Genomic DNA, 12044 nt, shown 5'->3' on the forward strand with positions numbered 1-12044 from the left:
AATCAGGCTTTAGTCTTTCTTTATGAAAAAAAATGTCTTGATACCTGTCACCTTCATAGACAGAAGCAAGCATTTCTGGGGACATGTCAGCCAAACCCACTGCCGAGGGATGTCAATAATGAAATAGCTGTGGGACAAATCACTAAGACAGTCAGTGTTGCCAGACTAGACGGCCCGATTTTAGGCCTAATCTAGGTAAGGTCAAATGGATTAGGGACTTTAAGATATATTACTTGGTACTTCTATATCATTTGGATCCAAACCAGAAAATAGCAGAAGCCATTTGGTTCCAATTCACTGTGGCATGGAGGGACAGCATGGGTTCCGCTCCCACGCTGGGTTCAGGAATCAATTACCAGATCTTGTAAAACAGATCTCATTACCTGGGTACATTTAGGCCAGACCCATCAACAACAACAACAAAGATGGGCTGGTGTGGTGTTTTCCTCCATCTTCCCTTTCTTGACCTCTGATTCCTTCCTGGTATCTACTCATGTTCCCAACCTTGAATGCCAGGGCTGATAAATAACCAGAACATTAACATTAATTCATAAGAAAAACTGATACTATCAAATGGACCAAGATCACCTAACTTCCTGGCCTGGCACACTCAACATTTTGTCTGGACAACCCATTCGTAGGTTATTCTGCATGGGATCTATCTGTACCAGAAAGACCACGTGGTCCCTGGTCCTTACTACTGACATCCTCTCCTGGAGTCCTGCCCAGACTAGGGAAATCTGAGAGCAGTGACTGCCAACTCCCTCCTGATCTCCTCGAGGCCACCCATTTCTACCACCATGCCCTCACTTGCCTTAGGGAAGTGCCAGCCAGCAGGTTGCTAGGACAACTGGTGTCACGGCTAAGGGTCAGGAATAGATGGCCAAGGGAGCTGGAAGCCCGAACTGCAAACTCCAGTCAACAGCAATGAGATCCCAACCAAATGGCAGCTCCACTGCCCCCGAAAGGGAGTGACAGAGTAACACAATCTAGGGGTGGCTCACTCTTGGATACGCTACCCTTGTGCTTGATGTGGTGGTAACAGAAAAGGGATAAGGAACTAGCTCAACACAGATGCCACATGATCCTATTCTGAATTATAGGAGTTAGGAGATAAGCAGTTATCAAGGGATTAAGCAGTAACCTTAATTTTATTAATCACCTGAAAGTGGAGGAGGGAGGCTGTGCATGAGCAGATATGTGACAGCCAGAACTATGGATGCCAAAGAGGACAAAAATCTGCTTGTATAAGCAATAGCTGTCCCCTTTTCTACTTTTATACCTTCATTTCTTAGGGAACAAAGAAGAAAAGGCAAAGGCAACTAGAAAAGCCAGGGTTTATCTTGGTAGCAGAGAACAATCTTTGAGCCCGGGTCTCTTTGTTCTGTAGGGCAAGTTTTACAATACTTTAGAACAGGTAGCAACTCGCAGGAGCCCCAGGCATTAAGAGTGCTTATCAAAGTCTTGGATTTTAGCCCTGAAAAAGTTATAATTTTTCAATTTCATGCAAGCTACAAAGGCACGGGGAGAAAAAGGGATGAGTGAAATAAAGAATACCCTCGTGGAAACTTTAGAAAACTATTTCAGCAAGAGCATTTCTAGAGGCACAAACTAAGGTGTCCCCAGATCGGCGATGATGTCTGTTGCTCAAACTGAAATGGGTTAACACCAAACCAGATGTGCTACAGCACTCTGGAAGGCTGAGCAAGAGGACTGAAAGTTCAAACTCAGCCTGGGCAAACATCACTTTTACCAGATCCTGTCTCAAAAAAAGAAAAATTAAAAAAGGGCTAGGGATAGAACTCAGTATGAAGGCCCTGGGTTAGAGTCCCAAGATCACAGGAGAAAACATGAAATAGGGAACCCTCCAGAGCAGTAGCTGGGCTGGGGGCCCAGCGCCACCAGCACATTGCATCCTAGTGGCAGGCACCCAAGGCGGGAAGACAGAGATGGTCACTGGACCTTGTACATAAACGTATTAAAATGCTGAATTGAGAAGCCAAAGATGGTTAAGTGACCCAAGAAAATGACTTCAAGAACTTACTCACAAGTTAGGGAATGGGAGTCAGATCTTTCACAGGAGGCAAGGGGCCCAAGAGAGGGAGGGAGGGAGAAGGGAGGGGACGGAGACAAAAAAGAACTAAGATGTGTTATGCACACGGACCAACCCCCACCATGTGGAATATAGTCATTATATACTGCAAACATGGACTAATAAACGTATAAAAAGAGGCTTCTAGAGGCACAAACTAAGGTGCCTCTATGGAACTATGGAAAACAGATGTCCATATTGAGAGAGTCTACTGAAGCTGTTTAAGAAATATACACATTCCAAACAGCTAACTTTGTTATCTTTGTTTTATATTTATTGAAATTGCTTTTCCTGAATTAAGTAATACACTCATTTAGGTGTCTGCAAAAAGTTAACATAATCCTCAAGACAGACAGGAGATGAGTTAATTCTTCCAATAATTTATTACCTAGCTACAGCGATTTGTGAAATGATTTTCTGCTACAAAAACTGGATTTTTTTAAACTAAAAATTTTGGCTAATTTTAAAAGTGAAATGATCTTCTCATTTGAGCCTTAATACCAGTCCTCAAGAGCCACGTATTTTCTGGTAAGAACCAACAGAATTTGTTTTGGCTCAATGACCACACAATGTCATTTCATTACTATCTGGGTCTCATCTTTACTGGGAAGAAAGCAAAAGAGAAACACAATCTTTCAGAGGAAAGACGAAAATAACCAAAGTATCACTGTATGATAGCCTTTGTGAGAAGTAACACATTGGTGATATTACCATGAGTGACAGGACAGACTAGCTTGTGAGATACCTGAAGGATGGGATTATTTGGTCTCCATCTAGAAGATCTGGGATGGCTTCATAGTTCTTTCTAGGGATGGGTCACCACCCAGTCATCCCTGCTCCTCCCCTTCTTGCCTAGGTACTGATCTTTGGACACTGACTGCTCCAAAGTTATGCCATATGAAAAGCACATTTTTAGTGTTAGGTGTGGTTTCTGTCCAAAGCTGTCAGAAATGCTATACTTACTACCACGGAGGCATCCTTTTCCTTACTTAGCCTCATTTCTTGCTTCAACTTTTACATGTAAAAGTGGAAAATAATCCTAAAGCAAATGGGGCCCACGTCCTACAAAACCCTTTGTCACTGCTGAAAATACAATAGTTTGTGATGGAAAGAAGTTTCTGGTTTTGTGGTCTCTTGTGCTCATACATAGAGGAAGTTAAAACAAATGTCTCAAAGCATCCCTCTCTTTTCCAAGCACACACATATCATGTGTGAAATTGTGCCTCAGTATGGAGGCCTCATTCATGAGCTTAGCAGTGCTCAGAGCCTTCCTGAGAACCTGGCTTTGAGGACTCTCACCCATCACCCCCTTGGGCACACATTTCCCATGATGCTCTCCTAGAGTAAAATCTCAGGACTGTCAAGATGGATGACTTAGCACTTCATCCTCATAGACTGGAGCCCATCTTGGCACACAACTGTGTTTTAATAAATACCATTTACATAGTAAATTTTAAATGCCAACAAGACAAACTTTTTACCTCAGTATAATTCAGTTAGAAAGTAGCCTACCCATGCTACCAATGGAATCTTCCCCCATGGCAGACTTATTTGGTAGATGACCCATGAACGCTATTTCTTCTACAAGTTCCAGGTGTTCTGAGCATCTTCTGTCAGCTCTTTGGGATGCTGGGCTCTTGAGGAAGATGGTGACAGAAATGGGTGAGGGAAACGGGTGTGTCTGAATGAGCTACACTTGGCTGGTGACGCAGAAAGCAGCTCTGACATCTCTCCGAAGTGGCAGCTCATGAAAGGCTCCACCGAAGGTTCTGGCCCCCCATGATACACTAGGGGTGACAGGCAGAAAGTAGCAAGACTATCAATCAGAAGCCTTCCTTTGTCAGACAAGGAAGACAAATGGGCAAGGCAGGAAACCCTGTTGGACTTGTGACTACACAAAAATGCCTGGAGCCCTTGCATGCTAAGTACTTGGTTGGAATCTCTTTGCCTTTATGCAGGACTGTATGAGCCAGCACTCTTGGAACCTGGAGACTATTTCCTTCATTTATCTAACAGCAAAATCTCCTCTTCTTTCTTGATCCCCTTGTCTACTTCAGATCTTTTTATGATAATGTCACAGAACTTGGCATCACAAATGGCAAATCTAAAAGGTACAAATTGACAGACACACAGGGAAATTTCTTATTAAAGTGAGGATGTGTAATTCTCTGACTCTGGAGACCAGACATTCAGATCCCATTTCGAGATAGATAAAGACAGCAAGCACAATGCTGGTTCAACAGGCAGCGTGATGTTTGTTTTCATCTATTTCTTCCTGGGGAAACTCTAACTCCTGCACTCAGGGCGCTTACTCTGAAAAGGGTTCAGCAAACACATGAAATTCCAGGCATATGTATTGCCACTGTCCTCAAAAGCAACATGGCATGCTGTTGCCCTAGGAAGGCATCTGCCCACTTCCCCCTGCGTCCCACAGACATGGGCTTCTTTTGTACCTGTGCACTATTTCTGCATTTCCAGTTGCCACCCAGCTGCTTCCTGGTCTGTTTCTAGGTAGATTTAGCCCCAACTTTGGGACAGAACAGGAATATCAATAGTAATAAAAGAATAAGAGGCAAAAGCATGGCATCCGCAGAACATTACTGCTCTGCTCACAAACAAACCACAAACCACTCAGATGGAAAAGAAGAGGAAACACACAGTGTAGAATTTTGTTTTAAAAAGTATCAGAAAATCCCCACACTCTATTGATAGCTCTACAAAACTTTTTTAAACAAATGGTTTTCTCCTTCACATTTACTTTCATGGTAGAGACATTTAGCATTTACTTCTAAGGAAAACAGAATGGACTGGACTCTCTCAGACATCCTTTATCCTCTGGAGCTGCTACCAGTTTCAAACAATTCTCACATCAGAACGGACTTCAGGTTCCCTTTCCTCATGAGTGAGCCACACATAGGAAAATCTCAGGGCCATGCTGTATCCTTAGACTGTTACACAACAAATGTGTATCCAGAGCCAGCGAGGAGGAGCTAAGCACAGTTTCAGGTGCTGGGAATTTCTAGGGAACACTACAAACCATCCCGGCTTTGATGGTGCCTGCAGTCCACTTTTGGAGAATGATATCTAGCAAATAAGCATATGACCTGCAAAGTACTTAAAAGGAAAAAGGCTAGAGGATGGAGAGGGATTAATGCCACCTGACACAGATCAGGCTGGGGCAGCTTTGACAAGGTATCTTGGTGTCTTAGTTACTTTTCTCATTGCCAAGACAAAATATTTGACACCCAAAGTTAAAAGAGGAAAAGTTTAAATAGCTCATAATTGATACAGCTTTCAGTCCACACTTACCTGGCTCTAAGGCAGAGGGGCATTGAGGAGGAGAAACAGTTCATGGCAGGCAGAAAGTAGCAAAGCAAGCAAGCAGCAGCCAATCACAGCTTTTTCTATCCCGTGTATCTTATCCAGGCTACTTAGGTGGTAGCACTCACACCTGTAATCCTAGGGCCCTTGATCCTAGCATTGTACCATGAATTAATGCCACCATCACTAGATCCAGCCACCTCTGAAAAAACAGCACTGATGACTGTATGAGGCTTTGGGGGGACATCTAGACACAACCAATAACACCTGGGAAGTCCTACTTAGGAAGCAGAGAAATTTAGGCAAAAAATATAGATCATGGGCTCCCAAATCATATACTAAACAATATTAGAGGTAGTTTTACAGAAGTTAAATTCAAAAGTGGCTCCTGGGCTGGAAGCACAGCTCAGTGATAGTTTCTGCCTACCATGGGCAAGAACCTGGGATGGATCTTCAGCACTGCAAAGTAAAAGTTGCTCCTCTTTAATTTTTCAACATGACTAATGAGTCTGGGCCTTAGGTATATGTGATTAAAACTATATTCTTAGGGAGGTCTCAAACGGATACCTCTGAACTGTCATATGGAATCTAGGAGGGTCTTGTGGAAAATGTTCCATGGGGATGACAGGTATAATTTTTTTATATTTATTTATTTATTTTGCTATAAGGCTGTACTTAATGTATTAAAGCCACTATAAATGAAGTCATGCAGAATCACTTTTCAGGTTGAAAGGGTTTTCAGGTTGAAAGATGGGCGTTAGTCACTTTCTCATCACTGGAACAAAAAAACTTGATGCCCACAATTTAAAAGGGGGAGAGCTTATTTTGACTTATTGTTTCAGAGAGTTTAGTTCAGAGTTGGCAGCCCTGAAGTCAGAAATGGTATGGTGCAGGAAAGCTGCTCAACCCATGTCAGCCAGGAAGTGGAGAGAGAGTGAGAGGGAACAAAGGGAGAAGCCAAGGATAAGAACACACTCTTTCAGGTCAATGCCCAGTGACCCACCTCCTGCAACGAGGCCCTGCCTTTGGATACATGAGACTTAGGGGGAACATTTTAGATTTAAAGCATAAATCCAATCTCCCTCATGGGCGATTTGTACTTTATGGAGCATCAGTATAGATCATTGACCTCATCTGCCTCGCTCTGCCCATTGTACAGTGGGCTCCTAGGGTTTCAGGGTCTCAGGGTTTTACAGTTAACAGCAGCACTATGTGTAAAACCCAGATCTCTAGACTCTTCATTCAGCATTCATTGCCACTCCTTTGTTGTACAAGATAGCACTTCTTAGGGCCGTTCTGAGACACTGAAGGGCAAAGGCCATCTGTCAGAAAGATGGTGACAGATCCAAGAGGCAGTTAATAAGGAGCAGAGGGTTAAATGTGATGAGTTACAAGCTTGGGGTGCCTGCCAAGGACAGAACAGCTCATCCCAATGGGTGCTACAATTACTACTTAACACGCCCGCTCACCCACACCCCACACCCCTGTGCATCTATGTGCAAACACACATTGGGTAAATGTGAAAATCGCTATCTTCCCTATTGCATTGACACTCCATAGCACCAGCCTTGAAGCACTGAAACACTAAAGCCAAGGTAAACTCTGCTGTAAAAATGTGTCACAAACACAAGAAGCAACTGATACTAAAATGTACTTAGAAAACCGAGGAGCTCCCTCTCATCTCAAGCAAAGCAGTTTTGAGAACAAAGTCCCTGGAGTGCTTACAGAGTCCACTGGAATTTAGTATTTTCTTCCTTTATTTCCACACATCCACTTACAGAAGGGATTTATAATTACTTTCAATCTGCCATGTGGCATCTTTTAAGTTTAGACTTCGGAACTTCTGAAAACCTCACTTAACTTCTGAGATCAGACATGGGTATTTCAAAGCAACCATTAAAAAAAAAGATTTGAAACTAAACTATGTCTAAACCGAAAACATTTTTCTGCAAGACACTAGCTTCTCAGGATGAAACTGCCTTAAAATACATCACTTTTCTAATGGTTACCGGATTAGGAATAGTGTTTCCAGCAGAAGGCCTCAACACCTAAACCCAGTAAAGCCCCACATCATTCCTTAATAGTGACAGAATTAAGAAGTCACTTTTGGTAAGAATAAAGTATCCATGCAACATTCTGCCCCTTATAGAGACTCCAAGCCAAGCTGTTGACTGCTTGGCAAACAGATAGAAAAGCAACACATTAGACTAACAAAATACCACTTTTGGGCATTTGTGATTTATCCAATGTTGTGAATATACTTGACCTTATGGTAAGACCAGCAATGGAATTCAGGACCACTGATTTTAGGAGCTGTATACAATACGGCGAAATGTTCAGAATGGAAATACAATAAAATACCAGCACTGTGTGCCATGAGGCTATGAGGAATTTTGAATTTAATAAGCTCATTTTAATACCACTATGTAACCTGCAGGCAAAATGAATACATATGTATATTTTAATACACAAACTTTTAAAATCCATGAAATAAAAATTCAGTGAAAATTTCTCTTGTCAATGCCAAACCTTTCCTTTCCTGATATATTTTGCATCTTATAACTCTTTTGGACAACTGGGAAAAAGCAGGTGATAAACAACTAGAAAAGTATTCTGACTAAATTAAGTGAAAACCTTATATACACATATTAAATAATATGTGCGCATGCACACACACACACAAAATCTAATTAAAGTTGACCTTTTATTTTCTAAAATTTGAAGAGTATTAATTCCTCTTTCTCAGAAGTATTCACTGGACACGCTGGTTTTCCTGTAGCAACATCCTTCCTGGCCAAGATTCATCAAAAGTTTGGAAACACAATCTAGTAATCAGGCTAGAATCTCCAAAAAGTAGCAGAGCTGATCAAATCCACAAGCCTAACAGTAACCAACCTCCCAGAGGCTCATACTCAGTCATCTTATCAGTCAGGTGATACTAAAACTTCTCATGAACCGTTCACAAGTCTGCAGCTCTATTGACATTACAAATCTCAAAATCTTGACCTCATAACCCGATAAAAGCTAGTTTCTTAATTGGCTAATTTTGAACAAGAGAAGCACCCAAGGTGACTGTGTATGTCACCATACCTTGAGATTTTGTGCATCAGAACACACACACACACACACACACACACACACACACACGACCATGTCATTCCATATAAAACTTCACATAAATAAGAATAACACTTAAGTAGAAATGTCAGTGCTAATCCTCAGCCTATTCATCAGCCTAAAAGAACGGCAATAGCTCCATCTAAAGAACCTGTTCTATATTCGCTATTATGGCAATAGCCCTAACTCAAGAGCCAGTAGAAAGGGTGTATTCTAATTTTTTACTCCAGAAGGAGATAATAAGCAGAGTTCTGCAGAAGCTGAGAAAGGCAGGTTCACGACAAATACAAACAGAACCACTTCTAAGAAAAGGAATTAATTGGATGATCACCCAGAGCCTATGCTAATACTCCTTCATCACCCTGGCTCGGCTGCATTCAGTAATTCGCAAATCTGTACCAGACAAGCCCCTGCAGAGGCTGGAAACTTACAACATTCACTGCACACCGTTCCCAGGGAGCCGCGGCCTATATTTCACCATGGAGACCTTTCACAGAAGCTGTAGGATGCCCGGGCTGTCTTCCTTCTTTTCACTGACAAGTGAGAAATACCTAGTATGGGAACAGAAAAAAATAAAATAAATAAATGCATTATCAAATCTCTGATCTCAAACGAAGTCAATGATCATTTAGACTGATAATTCACCAAAGACCATTTCTCAACTCAGTATCCTGTCCTGAAAATGAAATTCATCATTTTTGCTCTTGTCTCAGGTGACATAGCACAATCAGTTTTTTCTTCCCTCCTCCATGAAACTGAAGCCAATTTTGGAAGACCCCAGATACAAATTCAGACTAAGATGAACATTTACAAAGTGGCTTCATGCCACTGAGTGCTGCAGGTGTACAGCACAAAATAAACAGCATGCATGAGGCCCAGGGTTCTATTCCAGGCTCCACAAAAACAAACAAAAAGCCAAGCCATTTGATTCTACTTTCTGCAAAAGAGAACGAGGGCTAGCACCTTCTGCCACTTGTATGCCTCACTGGGTTGATCAATAAGATCACTTTTACAAAGCACTCACAGTTCCTGAGAAGGCAGGCACTATGTAAATGCATGGTATTATTAGTGGCCATAAGCCTGTTACTGAGCTCGGAGCCAGAATATAAAGCCAGCTTTGGCAAGGCACCAGTAATCAGCTCTCCTGGGGCCCCAGAGGCCTGCCAGCTGGCCCACTGTGCCTGGGCAGGGGGTGGGGAACAGAATTGAACCAAGACATCTGAAATTTCTGGGAGAAAAGAAGGGAAGGCAAGGAGCAGGACACCGAGGGAGAAGCGTGTGTGTGTAAGGTAGGCACCAGTGGCCCGGCAGGAGCGTGGGTATTTGGCACCTGCCACACGGCTCCTTCAGATTGTAGGCTGGCAGCATTTCATGTGCTGATTGTTTGCAGGGCTGTGAAATTTTCCACTTGGCTGTTTGCCATTTCCACCCCCCAGTGACAACACTCACACAGAGGTGGCACATCGAAGAGGCCCCCTTGGAAAGGGACTGGCTATGGTTTGTTTGTTGCTTTTGGTGAAAAGTCCTATTTGTAGCCTCATCGTGAATATTTTCCACACCTGGGGTTGATTTTCTACCCTCCTATCCCCCCTTAAGATAAACCCAGCAATAGCTATCACAGTATCATCAAGGGATTTTGACTTGTGTACCCCTGAGCAGCACACCTTAGACTGGTTTTGGGGAATGAAGAAAGACGCAAAATTCAAGTGCTGCATCAGGATCTGTCTGCTTCCCATCTAGATCAGCTGCTGCAAGGCCAGTCAGGCTTTTCTTTTCAAAGTCACGAGCACCCATTCACCGGTCACAGGTGGGAGTTGTGCCATTAGCACTGTGGATGTGCCAAGTAACACTCCAAGAGAAAAAACAGAGTCCCACAACTCAAAAAAAAAGCAGTAAGGGGTGAATAACATCAAATCTTAGATTTGGAATTGGCAAACACTGGTAAATGTAGCTCAAAACACAGCAATTTTTAAAAAGACAAAATTAGGACAGGGTGTGCCCACTTCTAGTATATTTAATCATCATTTTATAGTGAATCCAGTTTACCAAATGCTTTCTCATTAATTGCCTCATTCACTGGGAAAAAATTTACCAGTATTATATACACCAGTTCCTTTGTTCAATTGGGGGACATGATAGCAAAGAAAAGTGAGGGGTCCTGCTCTTGAGGGGTTCCTTGAGTCGAAAGAGGCAGACATTAAAGAATTATGGCCCAGCACAGTGGTACATATCTGTCATCGCAATTTACACAGAACGCTGAGGCAGGAGGATCAAAAGCAATAAGTTCAACAAGTTCAAAGCCAGCCCGGGCATCTTAGGGAGACTGTGTCTCAAAATTAGAAAGGGATAGGAAAGAGATGGAGAGCATTCAGTGATAGAACAGTCAATGATAAACCGCTGGTAGGGGCATGTGTCCTATGGCGTGTGTACCACTGGGTTAGGATACAGCTTAGTGCTTCCTGGGTTCCATCCCCAGTACTTTACCAAAAAATCATCATTGCATATCATTTGCAGTCTGTGTATGACATTTGAAAACCAAAAAGGTAGAACAAAGGAAAAACAAACATTACGATTTAGAATTCTAATAGGGCCAGCACATTTTGGACAGGGGGCTCTAGAAGGTCTCTCTTACAGAAATAACAATTAAGTGGGGAAGTGAAAGGTAGCAGTACCAGGTTTCCAAGGAAACAGCCAATACATCAGGTGGTCAGATCTACGACTAATTTCTGTGTTCCATTTTTTGGGTGGGGGAGGGAAAAGATCATTTCTTTCATTTCAAGAAAGCAGCAGAACTGTCTTCAAGACCTTGACGTAAGAGTCTTTCTTCTGACTATTTAGCTGTCTAGCAACAAGCACTAGGAACTTTGGCCTGGCAATCACCATTTCCTGCAGGTCATGGTCCTCAATGCCACTAGGAAGACAACCCTGTTTCTGATGTAACCTCGTCATCCATCATCACAGGAAAATGAAAGGAAGCTCTCCCTGCACCTGCCTGCCTCAGCTGGACTTAAGAAAACCCAACCGCTCGCATTACATGTAAATTTCTGAAAAAAAAAAATAGTACCTTGGTTTAGGTTCCAAATTTCTGGCTTTCCCTTTGCTACTAGGATATTTGTTTTTTCTTTCTTGCAGTATTTACGCCCAATGTTAACAGTTTCTGCCACCTTCTCTCTCGGTTCTTAGTTTAGGGATCTGTTTACTTACCCAGATGAGCAGCATGATGCAAAGAGAGAAAAAGTAATGGAAAAGCTGTGTTCACATGAAGTGTTTTCTTGTTCCCTCTCATCCTAGATCTGGCTCAATTTAATTCTTCCACTAAGGAAAATCAGTAATTTGCATTCTTCATCCTACAACACCAAGGCATCCTCAGGCAGGCTCATTCATGTTCTCTTCATGAATGGAGCAGGTTTGAAAGTCTGTCTGCAATGGGTATGCCAAGCTTCTTTTCGAGTCTTTTTCTATTTAAAATGTCCAGGATAAAACATCATTTCTCCTCCAAGTTTCTCATGCAAAC

The 12044-nt window shown here is 42.4% G+C and overlaps 1 protein-coding gene across 19 annotated transcripts in view; it reads right to left on the minus strand.

The window, feature by feature from the left end:
* The window catches only part of Atxn1 (ataxin 1), a 380609-nt gene that overhangs the window by 133625 nt on the left and 234940 nt on the right, over window positions 1-12044 (minus strand). For all 19 annotated transcript variants that reach the window (XM_013151377.3, XM_063259921.1, XM_063259920.1 and 16 more), the window contains one exon: window positions 8962-9081. The gene's annotated coding sequence lies outside the window, so the exon portion shown is untranslated. The remainder of the gene's footprint in view (window positions 1-8961; window positions 9082-12044) is intronic.

The sequence above is a fragment of the Cavia porcellus genome, unplaced genomic scaffold, assembly GCF_034190915.1.
Source record: "Cavia porcellus strain 051 isolate PalLab524CR breed Dunkin Hartley unplaced genomic scaffold, mCavPor4.1 scaffold_13, whole genome shotgun sequence".
In the NCBI taxonomy this organism is placed as follows: domain Eukaryota; kingdom Metazoa; phylum Chordata; class Mammalia; order Rodentia; family Caviidae; genus Cavia; species Cavia porcellus.